The 20,485-nt window shown below is 43.2% G+C and overlaps 1 protein-coding gene across 5 annotated transcripts in view; it reads left to right on the top strand.

The window, feature by feature from the left end:
* Syn3 (synapsin III) overlaps positions 1-20,485 on the top strand; it is a 382,057-nt gene that overhangs the window by 67,302 nt on the left and 294,270 nt on the right. The gene's annotated exons all lie outside the window — the stretch shown is intronic.

Raw genomic sequence — 20,485 nt, 5'->3', positions numbered from 1 at the left:
GGACTCATAGTCTAGCTTTGAAGGAGCCACATGAGCCTGCTGTTGAAGGATGACAGATTGTGGATAACGTGACGAGTCTTAGACAGATGAGCTCAGTTGGTAATTAATTATACAACGGGAAGGAAGCCAAACCCATGCACAACAAACTTGAACTCTGTTGAGTGTCTCTCACCTAGCGCTGCCTGTCACACCATTGCTGGTCCCGTTTCTCACAGCTCTAATGTCCTCGGGGCTCTAGGAGCTTGCACAATGTTGAGGATCTTTGACAGAAGAAGAGGAAATATGGAGGGGAGGGAAAAGCGATAGATGAGAAGAGAGGGGAAGGGAAGGAGAGGAAAGGGTGAAGGGAGAGAAGGGGAGAGAAGGGAAGGGAAAATAAGAAAAGAGAGAAGAAAGAGATGAGGAGAGAAAGGGTGGAAGTGAGAAAAGGGGAGAAAGTAGGAAAGAAGAGAGGTAAGAAGGCAGTGATGAAGACAGACAGAACAAGATGCTGGAAGTGGGGAGATAAACAGCCTAGCTCATCTCTTTGCCTGTATCAGTAGTTTCTAATGAGGAGTGATTTTGCCTCGTGGAGAATGTTCTGCAATATCTAGAGACGTTTTGGTTTTAACAGCCATGAGGAGAAGGTCAGGGATGCAGCTGAACATCCCATTGAAGCACTGTGCAGCTTAAAATGTCCATGGAGCAGGGCTGAGAGACTGCACCCAGATCCAAGAACCCAAATTCCACTCCTGAGCCTGAAGCCCCCTCCTCCCCTAAGAATAGAAGATATGAGTCCAGTTTATGACAGTGTGGCTTCACTCTGAAGAAACTCCACATTCGTTCTCTCCTTCACATTCCACATGCAGTTTAAAGATAGAGATAGGACAGAGACCTTTTGCAAGATTTTTATGGGAAGAGCCACTGAGGCAGAAGTTTTTTGTAGTTCCCCTCCAAGATCCCATAGCTAGGAAGTTTCTGAGATGAAATTGAAAGCCAGGTATGTATGATCACATTTGGCATTTGTGTGTGCATGTGGCAGAATCCCTTATCTCCCACTCTGCTCCTAGGAAAGTAGCCCATCAGGAACTCAGAGGTCTGAGATTTCCTGCAGGCCACAGAGGTGGGGCACATCCTGCTGTTCCAAAGGTGCCTGTGATTTGTTTCAGTTGGATTTAGAAAGACATATAGACATGTAGAAGACTATCATGAAGAAAGGCGATGTTATACTCACAGTCCCTTGACAATATAAAGCAGGGGAACAGAGGTCGGAGCTAGCATAGGTCAGGCACAAAGGTAACAGTGGAAGCAGGGGCAAGAAGCCTCATTGTGACAGACATTGCAGGAAGGAACAGGTGAGGCAGGGGACTCAGACTCACACTGACTGGCTGGTTGCTTCAGTGAGCGTTGGAGGGCAAGGGAAGTTTTTCTACAGTGATGGCTTGGGAAAAGTGATCTGGGCAGGTTGATGGTTAATTGGAGTGTGACAATCAGAACAAACAAACAAACAAATAAAAAAAACAGCTTTAGGGTATCCAAGTATCAGAACATAGAGAAGATATAGTCACAATGCCTGTCAAAAGCCAAACACTCACTGTGGTCTCAACCCACATCCAACTATGGACTCTTGCCTTTCCCATTCAGCTTCATATAAAACCCAAGACATAATCAAGTTAAAAAAATAACAACACTGTTCTATTTGATTCAGAGCTGTGAGGTCCTGAAGCCTTTGAGCCTCCAGCTATCATGTGACCCTAAGAAATGGTTTAATCTCATCCTGCCTTAGATCCCTCAGTGAACATGGCAATAAAGCCAGGTACATGCTTGTAATCCCAACTCCTGGGAAGTTGAGATAGATTGATTGCCATGAGCCCAAATCCAACCTGAGCTGATATATTGAGTCTTAGGTTATCCTGGGTTATACAATAGAACCCTATCTCCAAAAGCAAACACACAAATAAAACAATAGAATGATAGAACCATTCTCATTGGCTGTGTGTCAAGACTGAGTTTAGAGCAGTGCCTAGTACATACTAAGTACTTAAAAATCATTATAAAATTTAATTCTGCCAAGCATGATGTTGCACATCCTTAATCCCAGCTGCTCAGGAAGCTGAGGTAGGACAGTAGAGAGTTCAAGGTCATCCTGAGCTACTAAGTGATTCTGAGGCCAGCCTAGATAATTTAAAAATAAAATTTATAGGAGGGCTGGATCATAGCCTAGTGATAAAGTACTTGCCTAGCAAAATGATAATAACAACAACTATAATAGTAATAATAAATAATGCCTAATGCAAAAATAATGTATATTAGATTACTGATAGACTATTTTATAATTCTTCTATAGCCACCAGAAGTAGTAAGGGCATTAGTACAACCACTGCATCCAGTGCTTTTCTACGCGTAGAGTCTTGATGGTGTCATTACCCCATGAAGCACAACCCTTCCTATTTATTTTGCCACTGCTTCTACTGTCATTTTTAATGAAAGAGCCACCACCTCTACCACTAGTAATTTTACCAAGAACAGGCAGAATCTTCTTGTTTGAGAGTTTTTTTGTTGTTGTTTTTTTTCTCTCTCTTATCTTGTTTGTACTCTATTCACTCAGGGGCAGAGGACGTAGAGGGGTGGGAGCTGATGAGGCTGTGGAGAGATTCTATAAAGTCAGAGGGCTCTGGTGTAGCCATCTGTGGACATGCACTTGCAGTCCCACTGATGGGTACACCCCCAGAATCAAAAACCAGGACTGGTCCAGTTATTCGCACATATTCATCAGTTGCAGCCCTGTTCGCTGTAGCCACTGAGACAGGCATGTCCTTTGTCGGGTGGTATAGAGGGTTTGCTCTTTCCTCAGAGTGTGGACAGAGTTCTTCACCTCTGCTTCTTGACATGGGACACGCTGAGCACAGGTGGGATCTTTTCCCTGGCTGGCACTGTCCCTTCCCATCTTTGTTTAGGGATTCATTTCAAGTTGGCTCGAAGCCCTACCTGGCCAGTGTCATACTGGAACTTCTGTGGCCTCTTGAGAAGAAAATGAGTGGCTGGGAAGAAAAGGGCCTGAACTTCCAGAAACATGAGCCCCTGCTAGGGAAAGGAAATGAAGAAACAGCCCATTTACATAGGAGAAAGTGGCCCCAGGGCTCCCCCTTTGCTGAGCCTCATCTTAATTTGGAACCTTTTCACAGTGGACCTTTTGCAAGGATGACAAGTTCAAACTGAGCTGCTTAAAATGCTTGGAGCAGAAGCCTAGGGACTTGCAAATCAACCTCAGAAAGAGAAATTAGCTATGTCTTGTCTCAGAACTCCCAATGCTTGCTCCAAAGTAAACACATAAGCTATGCTGGCGGGGGAAACACAGCCCTTTTTTCTTCTCCATCTTAGAAACGCCATGTGTGCGTTATTTTAAATAGGCGCCAGAGCATGAGGCCCTTTTAACAAGATTGAAAACAGATGGGGCCTTAGGCTATTCGGTAGCTCTTGAAAACTAGCTTGGGACGTGCTAAGCCATCCTGTGTCCAGGAAGTGCTCATTTGCTTGTTGAAGCCCAAGTTCAGCCAAGCTTTTGGGTCCCAGAGAGCACGTGTCTGCTTCCTGTGGCAGGTGTGTGTGTGAGCCAAGGAAAGGAAATATCTCCTCTCACATTTTCTGTGTTTGCATTTAGTTAACCCTTTTCCATCTCTTCGTCATCTTTCTTCTTTTTCCTCTCTCTCCTCTGCTGAGCATCCTTTCTGCCTTGGGTACGTTGTCAAAAGCACCCCTACCTCTTGAACTTTCCATGTGACCTAGGGAAAGGCCAATCGATAATTCACTTTGAGTCTTGGGTGCTGTTTCTTATTAATACAGCGATCTTGAGAAGCCTGAAAAGGCAGGGGTGACTGTCAGGACAAAATTAAGTCATTCATAGACTCAGTGACTCTTAACTATCAAACTCCACCTGGCCTACTCACTAATGTGCATCTGGGTTTGGGGCGGAATCAAACCCTTGTCGTTACGAAATTCCTTTAAAATCAGAGGTTCTGTGCTTTAAAACCAGATTCTGAAATTTTATATTGCCAAGAGTAGTGGTGTTGGTGGTGATAATGAAGGCAAAGAAGGAGGAATTGCCATATTCATTGGTGAAGATGCTGGTGGCGGTGGCAAGGCTCATGCCATTGCACAATCTGCAGAATAAAATTCCATATCCTCACTGAGCTCCATAATCTCTGACCACATCTCTTCCTTGTGCTTCCTCATTAGTCCAGTTCTAGCCTGTCCAGCTTCCTTGCTGGTCTGGAAATTTGCCACATATATTCTGGCCTCAGGGCCTTTAGACTGGTTGGTCTTCTGTCTGAAAAGACATGCCCCACCTGTGTGGTTTGTTCCTCCCCTTGCTTTTCTCACTGGTCAAATTCCAGTGATGCCCCCACTTTGACATGACGCTCACCACTCCTACATATACCGGCTCTGTCTTCCTATCAAGATTTACTTTTCCTCTCCATCCATGTTAATGGTCTCTTTCCCTTTCTATAGTATAAGACCCATTAGGACAGGAGTTATAACCTATCACCAGTTTCTGTCCTTGGTGTCTTAGTCATTGTTCTATTGCTGTGAAGAGACACCATGACCAAGGCAACTTTTATAAGAGAAAACATTAATTGGAGGGTTGCTTGCAGTTTTAGAGGCTCAGTCCATTTTCATTACAGTGGAGGGCATGGAAACATACATGGGACTGCAGACTGATAAAGCAACTCTGGACTCCTGAAACCTCAAAGCCTGCTCCCAGTGACACACTTCCTCCAACAAGGCCACACCTCCCACTCCTTCTAATCTTTCTCAAATGGTCCCACTCCCTGATGACTAAGCATTCAAATATGTGGACCTCCCTATAGGGGCATTCTTGTTCAAACCATCACATAACACTCCCTGGGCCCCTATAAGTTTATAGCCACATAACCATACAGAATGTATTTAATCCAACCTCAGGAATCCCCATAGTCTTACAGTCTCAACACTGTTTCAAAGTCCAAAGTCTCTCCTGAGACTCAAGGCAATCTCTTAACTGTAAGCCCATGTAAAAGAAAAGGCAAAAGGCAAATCACATACCTCCAACATAAAATGGCACAAGGTACATATTACCATTCCCAGAGGGAGGGGAGGGTGCATAGTGTTTCCCCACAAGAAGCCAGACCTAAAACCAACAAGGCAAACTCCAAATTCTGCATCTCCATGTCTGATGTCAAAGCGCTCTCAGATCTCCAACTCTTCTCAGCCTTATTGACTGCAATAGCATCCAATGTGAATTAGTTAAATGAATACATTAATAATGAATCAGAGAGAGAGGTCCCAGTAGCTATGTGACCTTAGCCCAGTCATGTGTCCTCTATGTCCCTCAGCTTTCCCACCAACCCATGAGGACACTAGATCGCTAAGTTACTGTGCTAAGCAGCTTAGGTGACATCTGTGACCACTAAACTTCATTACCTGGTATTTTACTGTGATGTGCAGATTGATAACAGCTGGGAACTTCACTGCCTGGCATCTCTCCTGGGCAACTATTATGAGCCTTTTTCTGCCTGGCATCTCTCCTGGGCAACTATTATGAGCCTTTTTCTGGGATGACACAAATAAATGTCTGTCCACCTCAGATAAGCACCAGACACAGTTTCACCCAAGTTTATCAGGGTTACTTCTGGGAGCATGGATGCCGCGTCGGCAACATCGTGACTAAAATGCCCACCCCAGCACAGGCGATAAATGATTCACAAAACCTGAATCTTTAATGCTCCCTACCCAACTCCAGATGCTGGGCAGCTCCACCAGAGAGTCTCCTCTCCACAGGGGTCTTCTGAATCTCAAGTTTCTGAGCCTCCCAAGTCTCCTAAGTTTCTTTTGCTTCCTAAGTCAAGGAGGAAATGTATGGTGCAATCGCTACGTAATAGCGCTGGCCTCGCAGCTTAATTCACTGAAGACTCGGTGGTGTGGATAAGCACGGCCACTGCCTTCATTTTGCAGGCCACAAGTAGGCGCAGAAAGACTAGCTTTCATAAAAACAATATAACAAGAAAGGGGGATAATGTGACCCGTGGCGTGGCATCTGACTTGATAAAACATGGGTGTGTACCATGTTGAAACTTCAAATCACTACTGTCTGTTTTGGTTTAAATATTCCATTATTTAAACATTTAGGAATGTTGAGTATTATTTTATTTTTTTCAGTTTTCTTAAATATTTATCTTGACATGTTTTCATGTATTTATCTTTCCCCACCTTTCTTGTCATGTCCACATGTATATATACACACACATTCTCTCTCTCTGTCTCTCTGTCTCTGTCTCTCTCCCTCTCCCTCTCCCTCTCCGCCCCTGCCCTTCCTGCTCAACATTCTCACACACAGAGATAGTTTCATTTTCAAGCAGGCAGGAGGTACCTTTGATCAATACATAGAAGTTGGTGCCAGGAAGTCATTGGGCTATGCGGTACCCCCGACCCAGTGACCTGTGGCTTCCCTGAGATGTCAAGTCCTGTTTCCAAGCAGGACCTCCTCATCTGGAGAGGCAGTTGAGCCAGGGCACAGACTTTTCAAAGCCTCCTTTGTCTACAAGGTGAACCTGAGCTAGTGGAGAGAGCTCAGCCTCAGATGTTAGTTAGTTCGCTGAGGAAGTCACAGAGCCCCTGGGCCCTGGGAACTAAAAATACAGCCTGCATTGGGAAATGGACAGGAAACAGCACTGCTGGCTGGAGGCCTTGCAGAGACTCAGGCCTTGGCACCTTGTCAAGTGCTTGCCAGCACCAGGGCAGGAAGAACAGGAAGAATGGAAGAACCAGCAGGCCAGGCCTTGGCTGATAGATGCTACAGGTGGACGCACAGAAGATGGCAAAAGTCGAGAAGACCATAGGCCAGAGGCCAAGCCTGAGTCTGTACATCCGGCCCTGCAGTATGCACATCAGAACAGAAGTCACCTCACATAACAGCCAATTCTTGGCACACCGTAAAGTGTCGGTGAGGTTTGTGTCCTTGAGGAAAAGTCCCCGCCTTCCTGAGTGCCATCTCTGACATCAGCCAAGTTGGCTTCTGCGCAACTCATGCCAGTCACTGAGTTACTGCTGTCCTACCCCAGGCAGGCTCAGGTCACAGGGTAGGACTGCAGGCCAGAGGGACTCAGTCTCTGCACTGTAGGGGTCTTGTTTTGGTCTGAAGACGATTAAGTATTTCTTAGAGAAGATCTTAAGTATTGAAGTCTGGAGTGAATTAGGTTGTAGTTTTGGTTTCTGGTACACAAGAAAACTGGATGTGGAGTACAGCAGGGTACTTTGAAGGGAGACCACCTCTGGGGGCACCACTGCACAGGGGGACTGAATGGCCTGAGGATGCTATCATATTGGGAGCCCAGAGACAGGCTTTGCTATGGGGGACAGGACTTGAAGCTCAGAGGTAGGGGACCAGGAATGGTGGGAAGCAGTGGAAACTAACTATCACAAGACTGTGAGCCCCATAGGGCTTGGTATTCTATACTTAGTTCTTTAAAGTTATTATTGCCAGTGTTTGTCCTTTGCATAAGTGTCTTGGCTGTGAGGGAATGTTGGGACTGGGGAAGGTCACTGTGTGTACAGAATGCTGCTCTATATAGAAGGAATCTCACACCCAGTTTTGCTCCTGGAAATTTGTAAGACATCAATCTTTGTATTGGATTTGAATGAAAGTCTGATGATAATTGGCTAAAGGACTCAGAAATACTTTAATCATCCCTTAGCAATCACCGTCACCCCACTTCAGGTCACTAAGGTAACGAGAGTCTCAGCAAACCCATGGTAACCCCTGGGTGCTCAGTGCTCCCATGCAAGTCCCCTGCTATAAGCTCCAACCCCAAGCACTGTAGCCTGTTATCTCCTCTGTAATCACAATTATCCTAACAACTTCCTTTTCTAGATTTATTTATGTATATGGGTGCTTTGCCTGCATGTCTCATGTGCACCATGTCTGTGCCTGGTGCCCGTGGAGGTCTGAAAAGGGCATCAGATCCTGTGGAACTGGGATTACCAATGGTTGTAAGCCACCATGTGAGAGCTGGGAACAAAACCCAGGTCCTCTACAGGAGTAACAAGTGTTCTTAACCACTAAGCCATCTCTCCAGCCCCTCTAATCCAAATCTTAATGGAAGTATCTCTGGTTAACTAATATGTCATAGGACACAGCAAGCACGTGGGTCAAAGAGACACCAGGAGAGCTGGGCCACCTGGGAACCAGAAACTCAAGATAATGAAGATACTTTCCATCTGATACATGGCTGAGAAGACAGAGCTGTGGAAAGAAGAATGGACGACGGAAATAGCACCCGAGGAACACCAAAAGGCAGAAGAGGGGCAATGAATTCAATGGCCACACACTCAGATCCACACACCCTTAGATGCAAAGTTTGGAAGTCAGAACACACACAGCATTGGCTCTATCCCCTGGCAAACAGTCACAGGTGTGCTGAGAAGCTGCTGGTTAAACAGAGCGAGAAAGGTTGTCTAACAGGCAGAGTGTCACAGTAAATGGCCATTGGGAAATGCCTGAACTCCTCTCTTCCATGAGCATAGTATCCATCTCCTGTGTACCTGTCTGTCTGTGTCTGTCTGTCTCTCTTTCTACAAGATGCATGAATACCTACTGACCTGTACCAGAGCACACTCCAAGTAAGAATCAAGGGAACAAGCTGCACCAGAGATGTCTCCACTAACTGACAGAAATTTCCAGAATCTTATCAGCTAACCTTAGATTCCAGACCAGTCTGTCTGCCAGCATCTTGCCTTTCTCAGGCACTCTGGACAACTTCTTTTTGTGTCGAAATCTTCCTTCAGTCAGGCTTCATGGTCAAGGCTGATAACGGCTACCTTCGAGTTCCCACACATTCTTGGTTTCTTTCGTACATTCCAGTCAGTCATCCAGTTCCAAGCCTCAATTTCATTCTTTCCCATTGATCTGTTGGCCTGATACATCCTTCAACATATTATAATAATCACAGCTGCAATCACCCCCCTTCCATGCTGTCATCACCATGATTATCATCGCAAATGCAATTATCAGTAAGGAGACATGAAAAAACCCTTGCTTTCAGACATATTATCTTCTTGGCTTGACATCCTTGTCAGGTATCAGTGTTCATGAGAATATGGCCAGAGGCCTTACAGGAAATTGAGTTCATTCGATTTCTATTCCTGTGTGTGTGCACGTGCATACACATGTGTTCTTGCGTGCATACTTATCTCTTTGTGCTTTCTTGGAACAGGACATGTTCCTTCTCTCCTAGAAGAATACAGCAGAGAATTTTTTAGTAGATCTGATTCCAGCCATATGTATTATCTGTACCAGAGCTTGGATATTACAAGGGCTCAAGATCAAACCACTACTCTCTCAGAATCTTTTCCTGCTTAGACCCATTGTTTGTCTACTTCCTAACACAGATGTGATTGCATGGTTACAGTTATGAGCCTGAAGCTATGGAGTGTCTTGGAGAGCCCAGGTTAAGCCAGTCTAACCGCAGGACCACATAAGCCCTCAGAAACAGAGAACTTCCTCTGGTGAAAGATAGAAGATGTATCAGAATTAGAAATCAGAAAAAGTCTGTTTTTCATTCCAAGCTGGGGAGTGCAGGGTTGCGGATGTGACTCAGTTGGCAGAATGTTTGACTGTCATGCAAAAGTCCCTGGGTTCAATCCTCAACACTATGAACTGTGTGTGGTGGTACATGCCCACAACTTTAGCATTTTGGGAGGTAGAAACTGAAGGACAAGATCAGTGTAATTCCTGGCTCTCTCTCAAATCTGAGGGCAGTGTGGGCTGTTTGATACCTTATCTCAAAAAAAAGGGAAGAAGGAAGAGGATACAGGATGACAGGAACACCATCTTAAGTAGCACACAGATCAATGAAATGGCACTTCAGTCCTGTGGTGACTGAGAACCGAATTCTTTCAATATCTCAGAAACAGCTTCTTCCCCGAATCTCTCAGTCAGAGCTCAGCTGGCCAGCACCTTGTCTTTGGCCTTGTGCAACACAGGACAGAAAGACCAGCCAAGATAATCTAGATTCTGAATTACAAAGCAATGAGATGAGTTTGTGTTGTCTCAAGTCCCTAAACTCACAGTAATTTGTCCAGCTGCAGCAGATGAATATGATGTAGAAGGGCATGCCCACTCCTTCCCCAGGAATTCTAAAGCTTCATGAACTGAACTCCATTCCAGCATTCTAAGCTGCCTTCCGCTGTGCTTACCAACGAAGTCAGTGTCCCTGCAACAAACGACATTTCACCATTCCATTATCTCATTACCCCACGTCCTCACCTATGCTTTTCTTCATTGACCCTTATCTTGAGCTTTCCCCCCTACTATCTGCCCAGAAATACTTTCCTGATCACTGTTATCTAGAACCTCTGGCAATATAGTCCCCAAAGGCACGTTATTTAGCAGATGTAGGACTCATTGTCAGTAGGCAGGGTTCTCCAAAGGAGCAGAACCAATAGGTGTACCTATTGTAGGAGGGCACTTATTAGATTGGCTTACACACCAGGGCCTAGGAGCCCAGCAATGGCTTTCTGCATACTGGAGAGGCTGAGAACCTGATAGCTGATCAACGTGTAAAACTTGTTGCCTCAGCAACACCAGTACAGCACCAAAGGTCTGAAAGCTCATGAAGAAATGCTGATATTGAGTCTGAGTTGAAAGGATGAAGAACCTGGGATCTGATGACCACCGAGGATGGGATCAGCAGTGACAGATGTACTTGCTCAGGGAGAGGAAGAAGAAGGGGAATACAGGTTTTCTCATCAGGTCTCTTAGTTCATGGGCTGCCCATTGGAAAATACCCACCCTGAAATATGGTTATCCCATTGTTTAATCTTCTCCATATGTGTCCTCAGAAACATACCCAGAGGTGTGTCTCCCGTCCAAATCCCTTCAAGTTGATCATCAAAATCAAACATAGCCCCAACTCATATTCAAATTATAAAACTAATAGTTTATTAAAGAAGTGTGTTTTAATATCTACAGTGTGCCAAAAATGACCATAAAGAAGTGAATAATTCTTCACAAAGCTTGTTCTCGCTTGCTGTGCCTTTCTCATCAGGGTTGCTATCATAACAGATTTTGTTTTTGTGGTAGTAACTGAAAAATTCTGGTTGAGAAAGAGACTATATAAAAATGAAAGAGCCTATGGAGATAATTGACTTCACCAATTACAGTGTTGCAGATTTAAGATAAAGCAAATTAAAGCTAGGTAAGAGTGAGACCCTAGCCTAAGGTCAGTGTCAAATTTCAGTCTTAGAGCTAGCTCTCATTCAAAGTTCAAGGCTGATCTCTCTCCCGTGTCTCTCCCTGTCTTCATGCAGATATTTAATAAAGATTATAATCAAGCAGCAAAGCTCTGGTGTCATTGGCATCAATGATGGAAACATCTCCCGGCGACTTTTTAAAGAATAACAAAATACTCATAAACCTGTTTGTGCTTTATACAGCCCATCTATAGATCAAAGAATTAGCACCTAACTTTCTTAATGATGTCTCCGGTTCTTAGGACTGTATCACACAGTTGCTTTCCCTCCTAAGATAGAGTTCCAACAATCAGACTTAACTGAAAGTGATATTCATTTCCAAAGTAATATATTAGGAGGGACTAGCGAGATGGCCAAGCAAGTATGAGTGTTTGCTGCTCTTTTCAGAGGCCTGCACACACATTGAGTGACTTAAGACTTCCTCTCACTCCAGTTTCAGAGACCCAACATCCTTTTTTTGGCTTCTTCAGGCTCCCCCACACAAGTGAACAAATACACCCAGAGAGACTCTTTAAAATAAACCTTAAGAAAATAAAGGAAACAGATTTTTTTATGTGCCCTAAGTAGCAAGAAATAGACAAAACATAACTTCATTATTCACAAGAACATTGGCTTACGTTTGCAGTAAGGCAGAAAGGAAGCTAAAATGATAATGTTTGGAACTGGGGTGAAGCTTGAAACTTCATGTATAAAGCCAAGAATTTCTTCCAGGATGTGTGAGCATGGCAGTAGTAGATGATACACACATACTTATCCTCAGTTGAGGTGATGACTCAGTAAGGGATGAACTTGCTTCCTCACCTGTTCACCTCCCCTAACATTTAGAGACCACATTCCATTGCTAAGGATTGATTTCACATGGCTGATGCTGAAGAGGAGTTCTTGATGTCCATTGAACCTTTGAAAGATGCAGATCTTTGAGAGAGTTAGCTGCATCAATAGGCAGATACAAAGCCAAGCATGTCCAGTCATCAGCCATATCACTGGGGAACCGTCTGACCAATGTTCTCAAGACAGAACGTTTGAGGTCAACTGGTGGCCTGGTGTAGTACAGAGTGGGCATGTAAGAAGTCTATAGATTAAAGAGACAGAGTGGTCACCCTATATTGTCTTGGTATTTTTTTCTGTTTGGGTGGCTTTCTTCTTATACAATTGGTCACTGTCAAGACTCCCTCCAAAGCGACAGTAACAGAGACAACTTGAAACAGACTTCAGGATAGCACACATCACAGATTAGAACCGAGAATTTAGGGACTACTGGCATAAGCTTGTGGCCCCAGACCCGTGAGAGGCTGAGGTCAGAGGACCACAGATATAAGGCCAGTCCTTGGTCTACCTAGTGAGCTTAAGACCCGGCTGGGCTACTTGGTGAGACCTTGTCTCAAAACTAAAAGGATATCAAGATATAGTTCAATGGTAGAGCACTTAGTGGTCTGAATTTCATGTGCCATACAGCCACAAAAAGAAAGTTAGAGTACCACAAATGAAATAATTTAGTGTTTGACATTGGTACAAATGTGATTCTATTAAGAGAATAAAACAAAAAAATGAGCATTTCAGCAAATGGTGGCAAAATGTTGCTTAACCAAATGGAAAAGTCAGAACTTGAGCCTTTGTATCATAACAAAAGTTAATTTTATGTGGCTCACAGGATTAAATATGACATATAAAACTAGAGCTTCTAGTAAGAAATGTTACAGGATGTCTTTATAATCTTCAGATATACAAAAGTTTGCACTAACAATAATGAAAAAGCTAACTATAAAAAATCATTAAATTACACTATGCATATATATGTGTGTATATGTTTTACATTTAAAAATCAGAAGGTTAAAAGATGCAACATAGAATAAAAGAACGTAAATACAGATAAATACATCAATGATATGTTTATATAGAATATATTTTTATAATTTGTTGATTTTCAAAATTTTCACACTAGAATATTTTAACATATCTATGACAAATTAATAATAGTTACAAACTGAAATACAAATGTGGCTAAGATTGGATTGGATACTTCACCAAATTGTGTATCTGAAGTTCTAATTTTCACCAAGAAAAGTATCCAGTGCTTCTAATCATGAAAGAGATGTAAGCTAGAGACATAGTGTTCATTATCCTAGCACCAAAGTAGGCTAGTCCAGGAGTGACTCAGCCCTACAACTAAGTCTTGAGAATAAGATTGGTATCACAAGGTCTTTATACTGTAACCATCAAGCATACAACCAGTTCCTAGGCTTGTGTGGGTTCTGCAGGCTGTTGAGCCTACTGATATTTGATGTGTTATCCCATTTCCTAATCCCCCAGCCTTGTGTATTTCCTTTTATGCAGGGTCAGACCAGCGCTTGGCCACAGACCTCCAGATCCCTCCTTATGGAGTTCTTTTTCTATGTAGCTCCATATTTTCCTATATACTGCCTGAAAATTCTATCCACAGTGGCTCTCCTGAGCTTCAGTCTTGATGTGATGGCTGAACTCAGTGTGAGTCCTCCTTTGCTGCTTTATAGCCAGGAAACTCTCTCCAAGCAGTGATCTTGGGTGATTATAGGGATAATAGCATCACTTCTGCAGGAACCCCAGTCCTGAAATACCTACTGTAGGATGACTGAAAACTGAAATGTCTTTTGTCTGTTCTCCTTGGCTAAGATGGGACTATAAATAAGAGTCTTGATTAGTTTATTGTAGTCATGAGCCAAAGTCTGTTGTTAGTTGCTTTCCCCATTGCTTAGCCAAATACCTGACTAAAAGCAAGTAATGAAAGGGAAGAGTTTTATTTTTTGTTTATGACACAAAGGCATAGTTCATCATGGTGGGAAGGCATGGTGAAAGGAGGAGCCCTTGGCAGTAAGAGCAGAAGCACAAGGCTCTTTGCTCATGTCTGGAAGGATCAGGAGGCAGAAAAGAGAAAGCCAGCCCCGAAACTCATTTTCTCCAATCAGCTTAGTCCAGGACTCTAACCAATGGGATGGTTCCACCCCATTCAGGGTAGGTCTTCCATCCTCTGTCACAGCTCTCTAGAAATAACCCCAAAGACTCATCCAGAAGTTTGTCTTCTTGGGGATTCAAAATTCAGTCAAGTTGACAGTGAAGGCGAACCATGACACATTCTCTGTATTTTACATCTCCTGTTGCACAAATGCTTGAAGATATTACTGCTTTTCTAGTTCTACCATTTGGTTTTGGTTTTTGAGAAAAGGTTTCTCAGTGTTGCCCTGGCTGTCCTAGAAATTGCTCTGTAGACCAGGCTGACCTCAGACCCAAGGTTCTGTCTGCCTCTACCTCCTGTGTGCTGAGATTAAGGATATGCATCACCACACCCAGCAGTTCTACCATTCTGGATGCCTTCGATTCAAATTACTAAGACAACGAAATACTTGGAGATAATTCTAACTGCAGCTATTCACAGAAGCCCCGTGTCTCAGCCACATGCTAATTGTCTCAGAAATTTGAACCATCACAAAATCTTACAGGTAGATATTATTTATATTATCTCCATTTCACAAGTGTTAAAGCTGATATTTAAAGGGGACTTAATGAAACCCATTGGCTAATACATTGGGTAGCTTATATACACATGTGGCTTGAGTATACATGAATCTGTACCACAAGGCCTCAAGTGTAGCATTTTTTTATCACATAAAAGACAACTGAAGAAAAAAATGAAATTAAAATGTTAATTAGTTCAGAAATTTTAAGTTGCTCTTAAAATTTGCAAAATGTGTAATTGCTATATTACAGAGAGAAAGGGAGAAAGAGACTGTGCATGTTTCTATGCACGAGTTCTTGTGGAGATGATAGAGCAGCCTACTGACCACATTGACCTCTGGAGGTCTCCTCTGGCTTTGCCTGCTATGCTGAAATCATATTCATTTCTCAGTTATTTTATTTGTCTCCTAGGGTTGCCATGGAAAAGTAACACAAACTTAAAAGACTTAAAAGAACATAGCTTGTAGATCTAGATGTTAAATAGTCTTCTTCAGATTTCAGCAGGCCCTCCCACGCCCTCAGCTTTGGGGACAATCTTCCTTGACACCCTCCACCTACTAGGCTCTCCTGGCCATTTTTGCCCGTGGCTTCATCATTCTGGTGTTCATCTTGTTCTTCACGTGACTTCTACCTTCTATTTGATTGTCTCAGTGTTTGTCACTAGAATTCAGGTTCACCTAAATCCAAGATGATTTCTTCAAATAGTCACATTAATTACATTTGGGAAAAAAAATCTATTTCCTAAAAGGGCTCCCTAATGTACCAGGGATTAGGACTTGGTATATTATCTGGGAAATAGCATCTGGTCCACTGCAGTCTCTATGAAAACATATTCTTCTAAGGTGACCACTGTCTTAGATCCTACAACAGTACCAGCATTTTGATGGAGAGGTGCTTGGGTACCTCTGTGTGCATTCTCATTGCTGTTGATGCTTTAGAAAGTTAAATACAGAGGAATTCCCTTTTTATTTGCTTCCTAAACTCTCTATGTGTGTGCTATAACAGAATCTTGTTGCCTTGTGATGCAGGCATTCACCTTCTCCAATTGTTTATAATACATGACTGGGAAATAAGTCTAGACATGAAAATCTGTACAAGACCAATGTCTAACTTTTCTTTCTTTCTTTCTTTCTTTCTTTCTTTCTTTCTTTCTTTCTTTCTTTCTTTCTTTCTTTCTTTCTTCTTCCTTCCTTTCTTTCTTCTTTCTTCCAACTGTTATTGATTCTTTGTGAATTTCACATCATGCATTCCAATCCCACTTATCCTTCTCCTCGAATCTGCCTTCTGCCCTTGAAACCTCCCACCAAATTAAAACAAAATTTAAAACAAAACCCAATGTCCAGACAAAAGAAAGAAAGAAACAAAATAAAAACAACAAGAAGAATCTTGTCATGGAAGCTGAAGTATGGCCCATTGAGATACACAGCTACCCTTTAGTCCATTCGTGTTTACTTGCAAGCATTCATTGACATGAGTCATTAGTCTGACTTGAGGTCTCTAGTGTCTGCTACACCAATGTTACTGGGCTTTCACTAGGGCTCCTCATGGATATCCTGCTGTTGTCCTGTGTCATGGAGACACACAGGAGATCAGGCCTCTGTACTCTGGGCAGTACACTAGAGCTGACCCTGTTGCTGGGGTGGCAGGTGAGCCAGCCATAGGCCATGGGAACAGAAGAACTGACTCTGCCCATCCCCCTCTTATGCTCCCTGTAGCAATCAGGAGAGAGGATCCTTCACCTTGCCAGGCCAAAACAGTAGAGCTAGCCCTAGTAATATGAGTGAGGATGGCCTGGATCTGGGAGCCTAAGAGCATAAGAACTGGCCCTGCTCCTTGTGTTAGGTGCATTGGGTGAGCTAGCCCAGGCAGTTCTGGAGAGCTCGTCCAGGTGGTGCTGATGAGGGAAAGTTAGCGAGCTGACTAACCCAGCTACCCCCCAGGCCTGGAACCGGGGCTATGAGTTGGCCCACCTCAGCATCCACTGAATCTATGAACCATTGGGAGCACGTGAAGGGATGAACCTTACTTTTAACTTTTCTATCAAAGCCTGAATAGTTTTTATATCCAGGAATTTCTTTTTCCCTTTGGGCAGCAAGACAACTCCTGGATCTGTACCTCTCTCGGTTCATTGCTTTTCTTCACATATCTAATAACCAGCTCTCTTGTTTTGCAACTTCCTTTTAACTTCTTTCCCTGCCACACACATGCACTAGCTTTTTTTTAAACTCTCCTTGATGTTGCCAATTAAGTATTTTTGAGCAATCTGGAGCTGAATTTGGAAGGCATCAGACATAATAGCTAGGTTATTACTGCAGTTTACCAACGTGGGCTCATTAGCAACGATCTTTTCTTTTCACCTTGCCACAACATAATGAGGTTATTAATTAGAGCAAGAAACGTAAGTGTTCTTGATTTCCCTTAATACCATCTGGAGAGAGAGTCAGGCCCTTTGTCATAGTTCCTCATAAATAGCTGCAGGGTGATACGTTTAGATCTTTACAAAGTGATATTTTCCCTCACTAAAACCTCGTTCTCTTTAAACACTGTTTAAGGTCCATATATTACTTACTTTTGCTGTGCTAAAACACCACAACCAAAAGTGGCATATAGAACCAGTTTATTTTGGCTTACTGCTCCAGAGTAGGAGTTCCCTATGATGAAGAGAAGGCGTGGCAGTAGGCAGGGATGGCAGACAGAGCAAGAGACTGAAAGCTCACATCCTCAGCTGAAAGCATGAAGCAGAGAGAGAAAACTGGACGTGATGTGAGGCTGTAAACTCTCAAAGCCCACCCTCAGTGACACACTACCTTCAGCAAGTCTATGCCTCCTCATCCTCCCCCAAACAGTGCTACCAACCAGGACCAAGAGTTCAAATATCTGTGCCTGTGAGGGACATTCTTATTCAAAACACTATAACCCCTACAATCTCTGAGCATTAATGTGGCCTCATGCAACTTCAGGGAGAGGCAATAGAGTGTAAATTGTCTATTGTACAATCCCTAGAGAACACTGCCTAGGGTTAAATCTTGGACTTTGCTGCCCATTGTGTGATACCTGCATATAGCTAATCTCTGACTTCCTTCACTTCCTTCCCTGGACCAGGGTTACATAGATTTATGTGTGTGAAATGCTTATACCAAAACCTTGCACATATTGAGCAATGAATATGAGAACAGTTAGGCTGGTTCATTACATCCAAAGAAAGGCTTTTGGCTGTTCCTGTGAACAAGACACTTTGGTATTATTACTTTTAAATGATGACACTATCACCAAAACTCATGGGCTCACAAGAGAACAGTGCCAGGTGTGGGGTACCTCCTGTTCATCGGGGGTACCCAGTAGACCCCCACAAACAATAGAGACAATTCCCGTTACTCTTGGTCACCCCAATGAGCTTGATGTTAAGAACCCAGCGCTGAAGACCGTACACAGTTTTGTCACAGAACAAAAGAAATAAAGGTGATACCAAGATAGAAGCTTCCTCCCTGCTAAATATCTTTCACCATGCCAGAGGTGCTCTACAGGCTATTGAAGGAGAGAGAGAGGTCACCAGAAGTCTTACCTAGTTGTGGATTCTGTGAGCTTCAATAACAAACTGCTGGTAAGATGTGCCCATTGATGCCATAGTGGCATGAATACTATCTGGGTAACCAGCTGCCTTCGGTTTGGATTTAAGGTCACTCCACAGAAAGGAACTTATACCTGATACTGTAAGTCTGACCAGGAACCCAATGGCTGGAAAGATCATATACCCTAGAGGGAACCCTACTTTTGTTGTACTTCTCAATGAAAACAGCATCAATCTGCTTTTTTTAATTAATAAAATTAATATATGAATTTTATATTCATAGATTAATGCAGCTATCACCCCTCATTAGATATGTCCCTTATTACAGTGGACATCAGTTAACACAGAGACTCATAGTCAAATTCCAAACGAATGTGGCTGTTTAGTGCTCAGATTCAAATGGGGCATCTCTATATCACACTCCCCTAAGATGAACATCATAGGAAGGAGGTAGAAAGATTTTAACAGTGATACTATTTCTGTACGTGATAGGGCCATTGCACTCATGAGCTCACAGCAGCTGGGGCTGCCTACACACGATCTACACAAGATCAGGCCAATCACCATTACATTATGGATGGTGGAGGTATTCATGAGGACTACACTCAGATGAGAGCTATTGGCCATTGATGGCTGCTAAGGGACAAACAGGAGTGTGCCTCATGGTTGGTTATCCATGCTCCAGTGACTGTTATGAGTATATGTGTGAGTCTATGGCATGGGATCCCCTGGAGCTGGAGTTGCAGCCACCTGATGTGGACTCTTAGAATCAAACTTGGGTCCTCTGCAAAAGCAATAACACTCTAACTACTAAATCATCCATTCAGCCCCATATCTGACATTCTTAAAGAACAGATAAATACAGTTAAACTTTTTAAAAATTATAGTTTAAAATCTAACATACAGTACCTCAGAATGTGACCTTACTTGGAAAGAGAACCTTTAAAGAGGCCATCAATCAAAAATAAGGTCATTAGAGTGAGAAGCTATATGGTTGATGTCCTTATAAAAGGGGAGATTTAGATATAGGGACAAACACTGAGAAGAGATTCAGGGGAAATGGTGCTCTTCAAGAGAGGAAGCCTAGAGTAGACCCACCCTTAACAAGCCTTCAAAAGAAACCAGTTGAACCAGCACCTTGATTTTGAACTTTTAGCCCAAATCTGTAGAGTAAGTTCCTGCCATTTAAAACACCCAGTAGGGGAATCGTCATTACAGCATTCTAGACATATGATAGAGGTAGTCATAGCAGCATGTCTCTATCTCCAGGGAGCATACAGTGTAGCCAAAGATACGCATTATTCCACAGAACTCTGGTTAAACGCAATGCAATTTCACTAATGCCTTAAACAGAAGAGGAAGCACAAAAGTACACACCAGACGGGACTATCAAGAGAGTTCTCCATCTCCTGCTTCTGTCCCCCTCACCCTCTCCTGGTGATTGTGATATATCTTTCCTTCTTCCTTGTCTCATCCTCCTCCCCCCACTCTTCCTCCTGTTCTTCAGTTTCTTACATTCTGGTTTCCCACGCTTCCCTAACACAGCTAGTAATAAATATGATCCCAAGTAGCACCCAGGCTTGTACATTAAAGATATAAACTACCTATGGGCTGGGGATGTAGCTCACTTGGCAGAGTGCTAGCCTAGCATGCACAAAGTCCCCGGTTCCATCCACAGCACTAAACAAAGTCATTGTGGTGCATATCTGTAATTTCAGCACTTAGGAGGTGGACATAGGAGGATCAGAAGTTCAGAGTCATTTTCTGCTGTGAAGTGAGTTTGAGGTCAGCCTGTATTCATTTTTATACAACCCTATGCCAAGAAACAAAACAGAAAACAAAGAGATACAACCCCCTAGAAACAAACTTCATGTCTTGTGTCTTAGCTAGGGTTTCTATTGCTGTGAAGAGACACTATGAACATGGCTGCTCTTATAAAGGAAAAAACATTTAATTCAGGGTGGCTTACATTTTCAGAATTTAGTTCATTATCATCATGGTGCAACGTAATGGCATGAAGGCAGACTTGGTGCTGGAAATGGAGCTGAGATTCCGACATCTTGATGTTCAGGCAAACAGGAAGTGGTCTGTCTCACTGGGCATGGCTTGAACATGAGACCTCAAAGCCCTCCTCTACAGTGACACACTTCCTCCAACAAGACC

The sequence above is a fragment of the Microtus pennsylvanicus genome, chromosome 20, assembly GCF_037038515.1.
Source record: "Microtus pennsylvanicus isolate mMicPen1 chromosome 20, mMicPen1.hap1, whole genome shotgun sequence".
Taxonomy (NCBI): Eukaryota; Metazoa; Chordata; class Mammalia; order Rodentia; family Cricetidae; genus Microtus; species Microtus pennsylvanicus.
The sequence above is the reverse complement of the archived record's forward strand: the minus strand, read 5'-3'. Positions and strand labels throughout refer to the sequence as shown.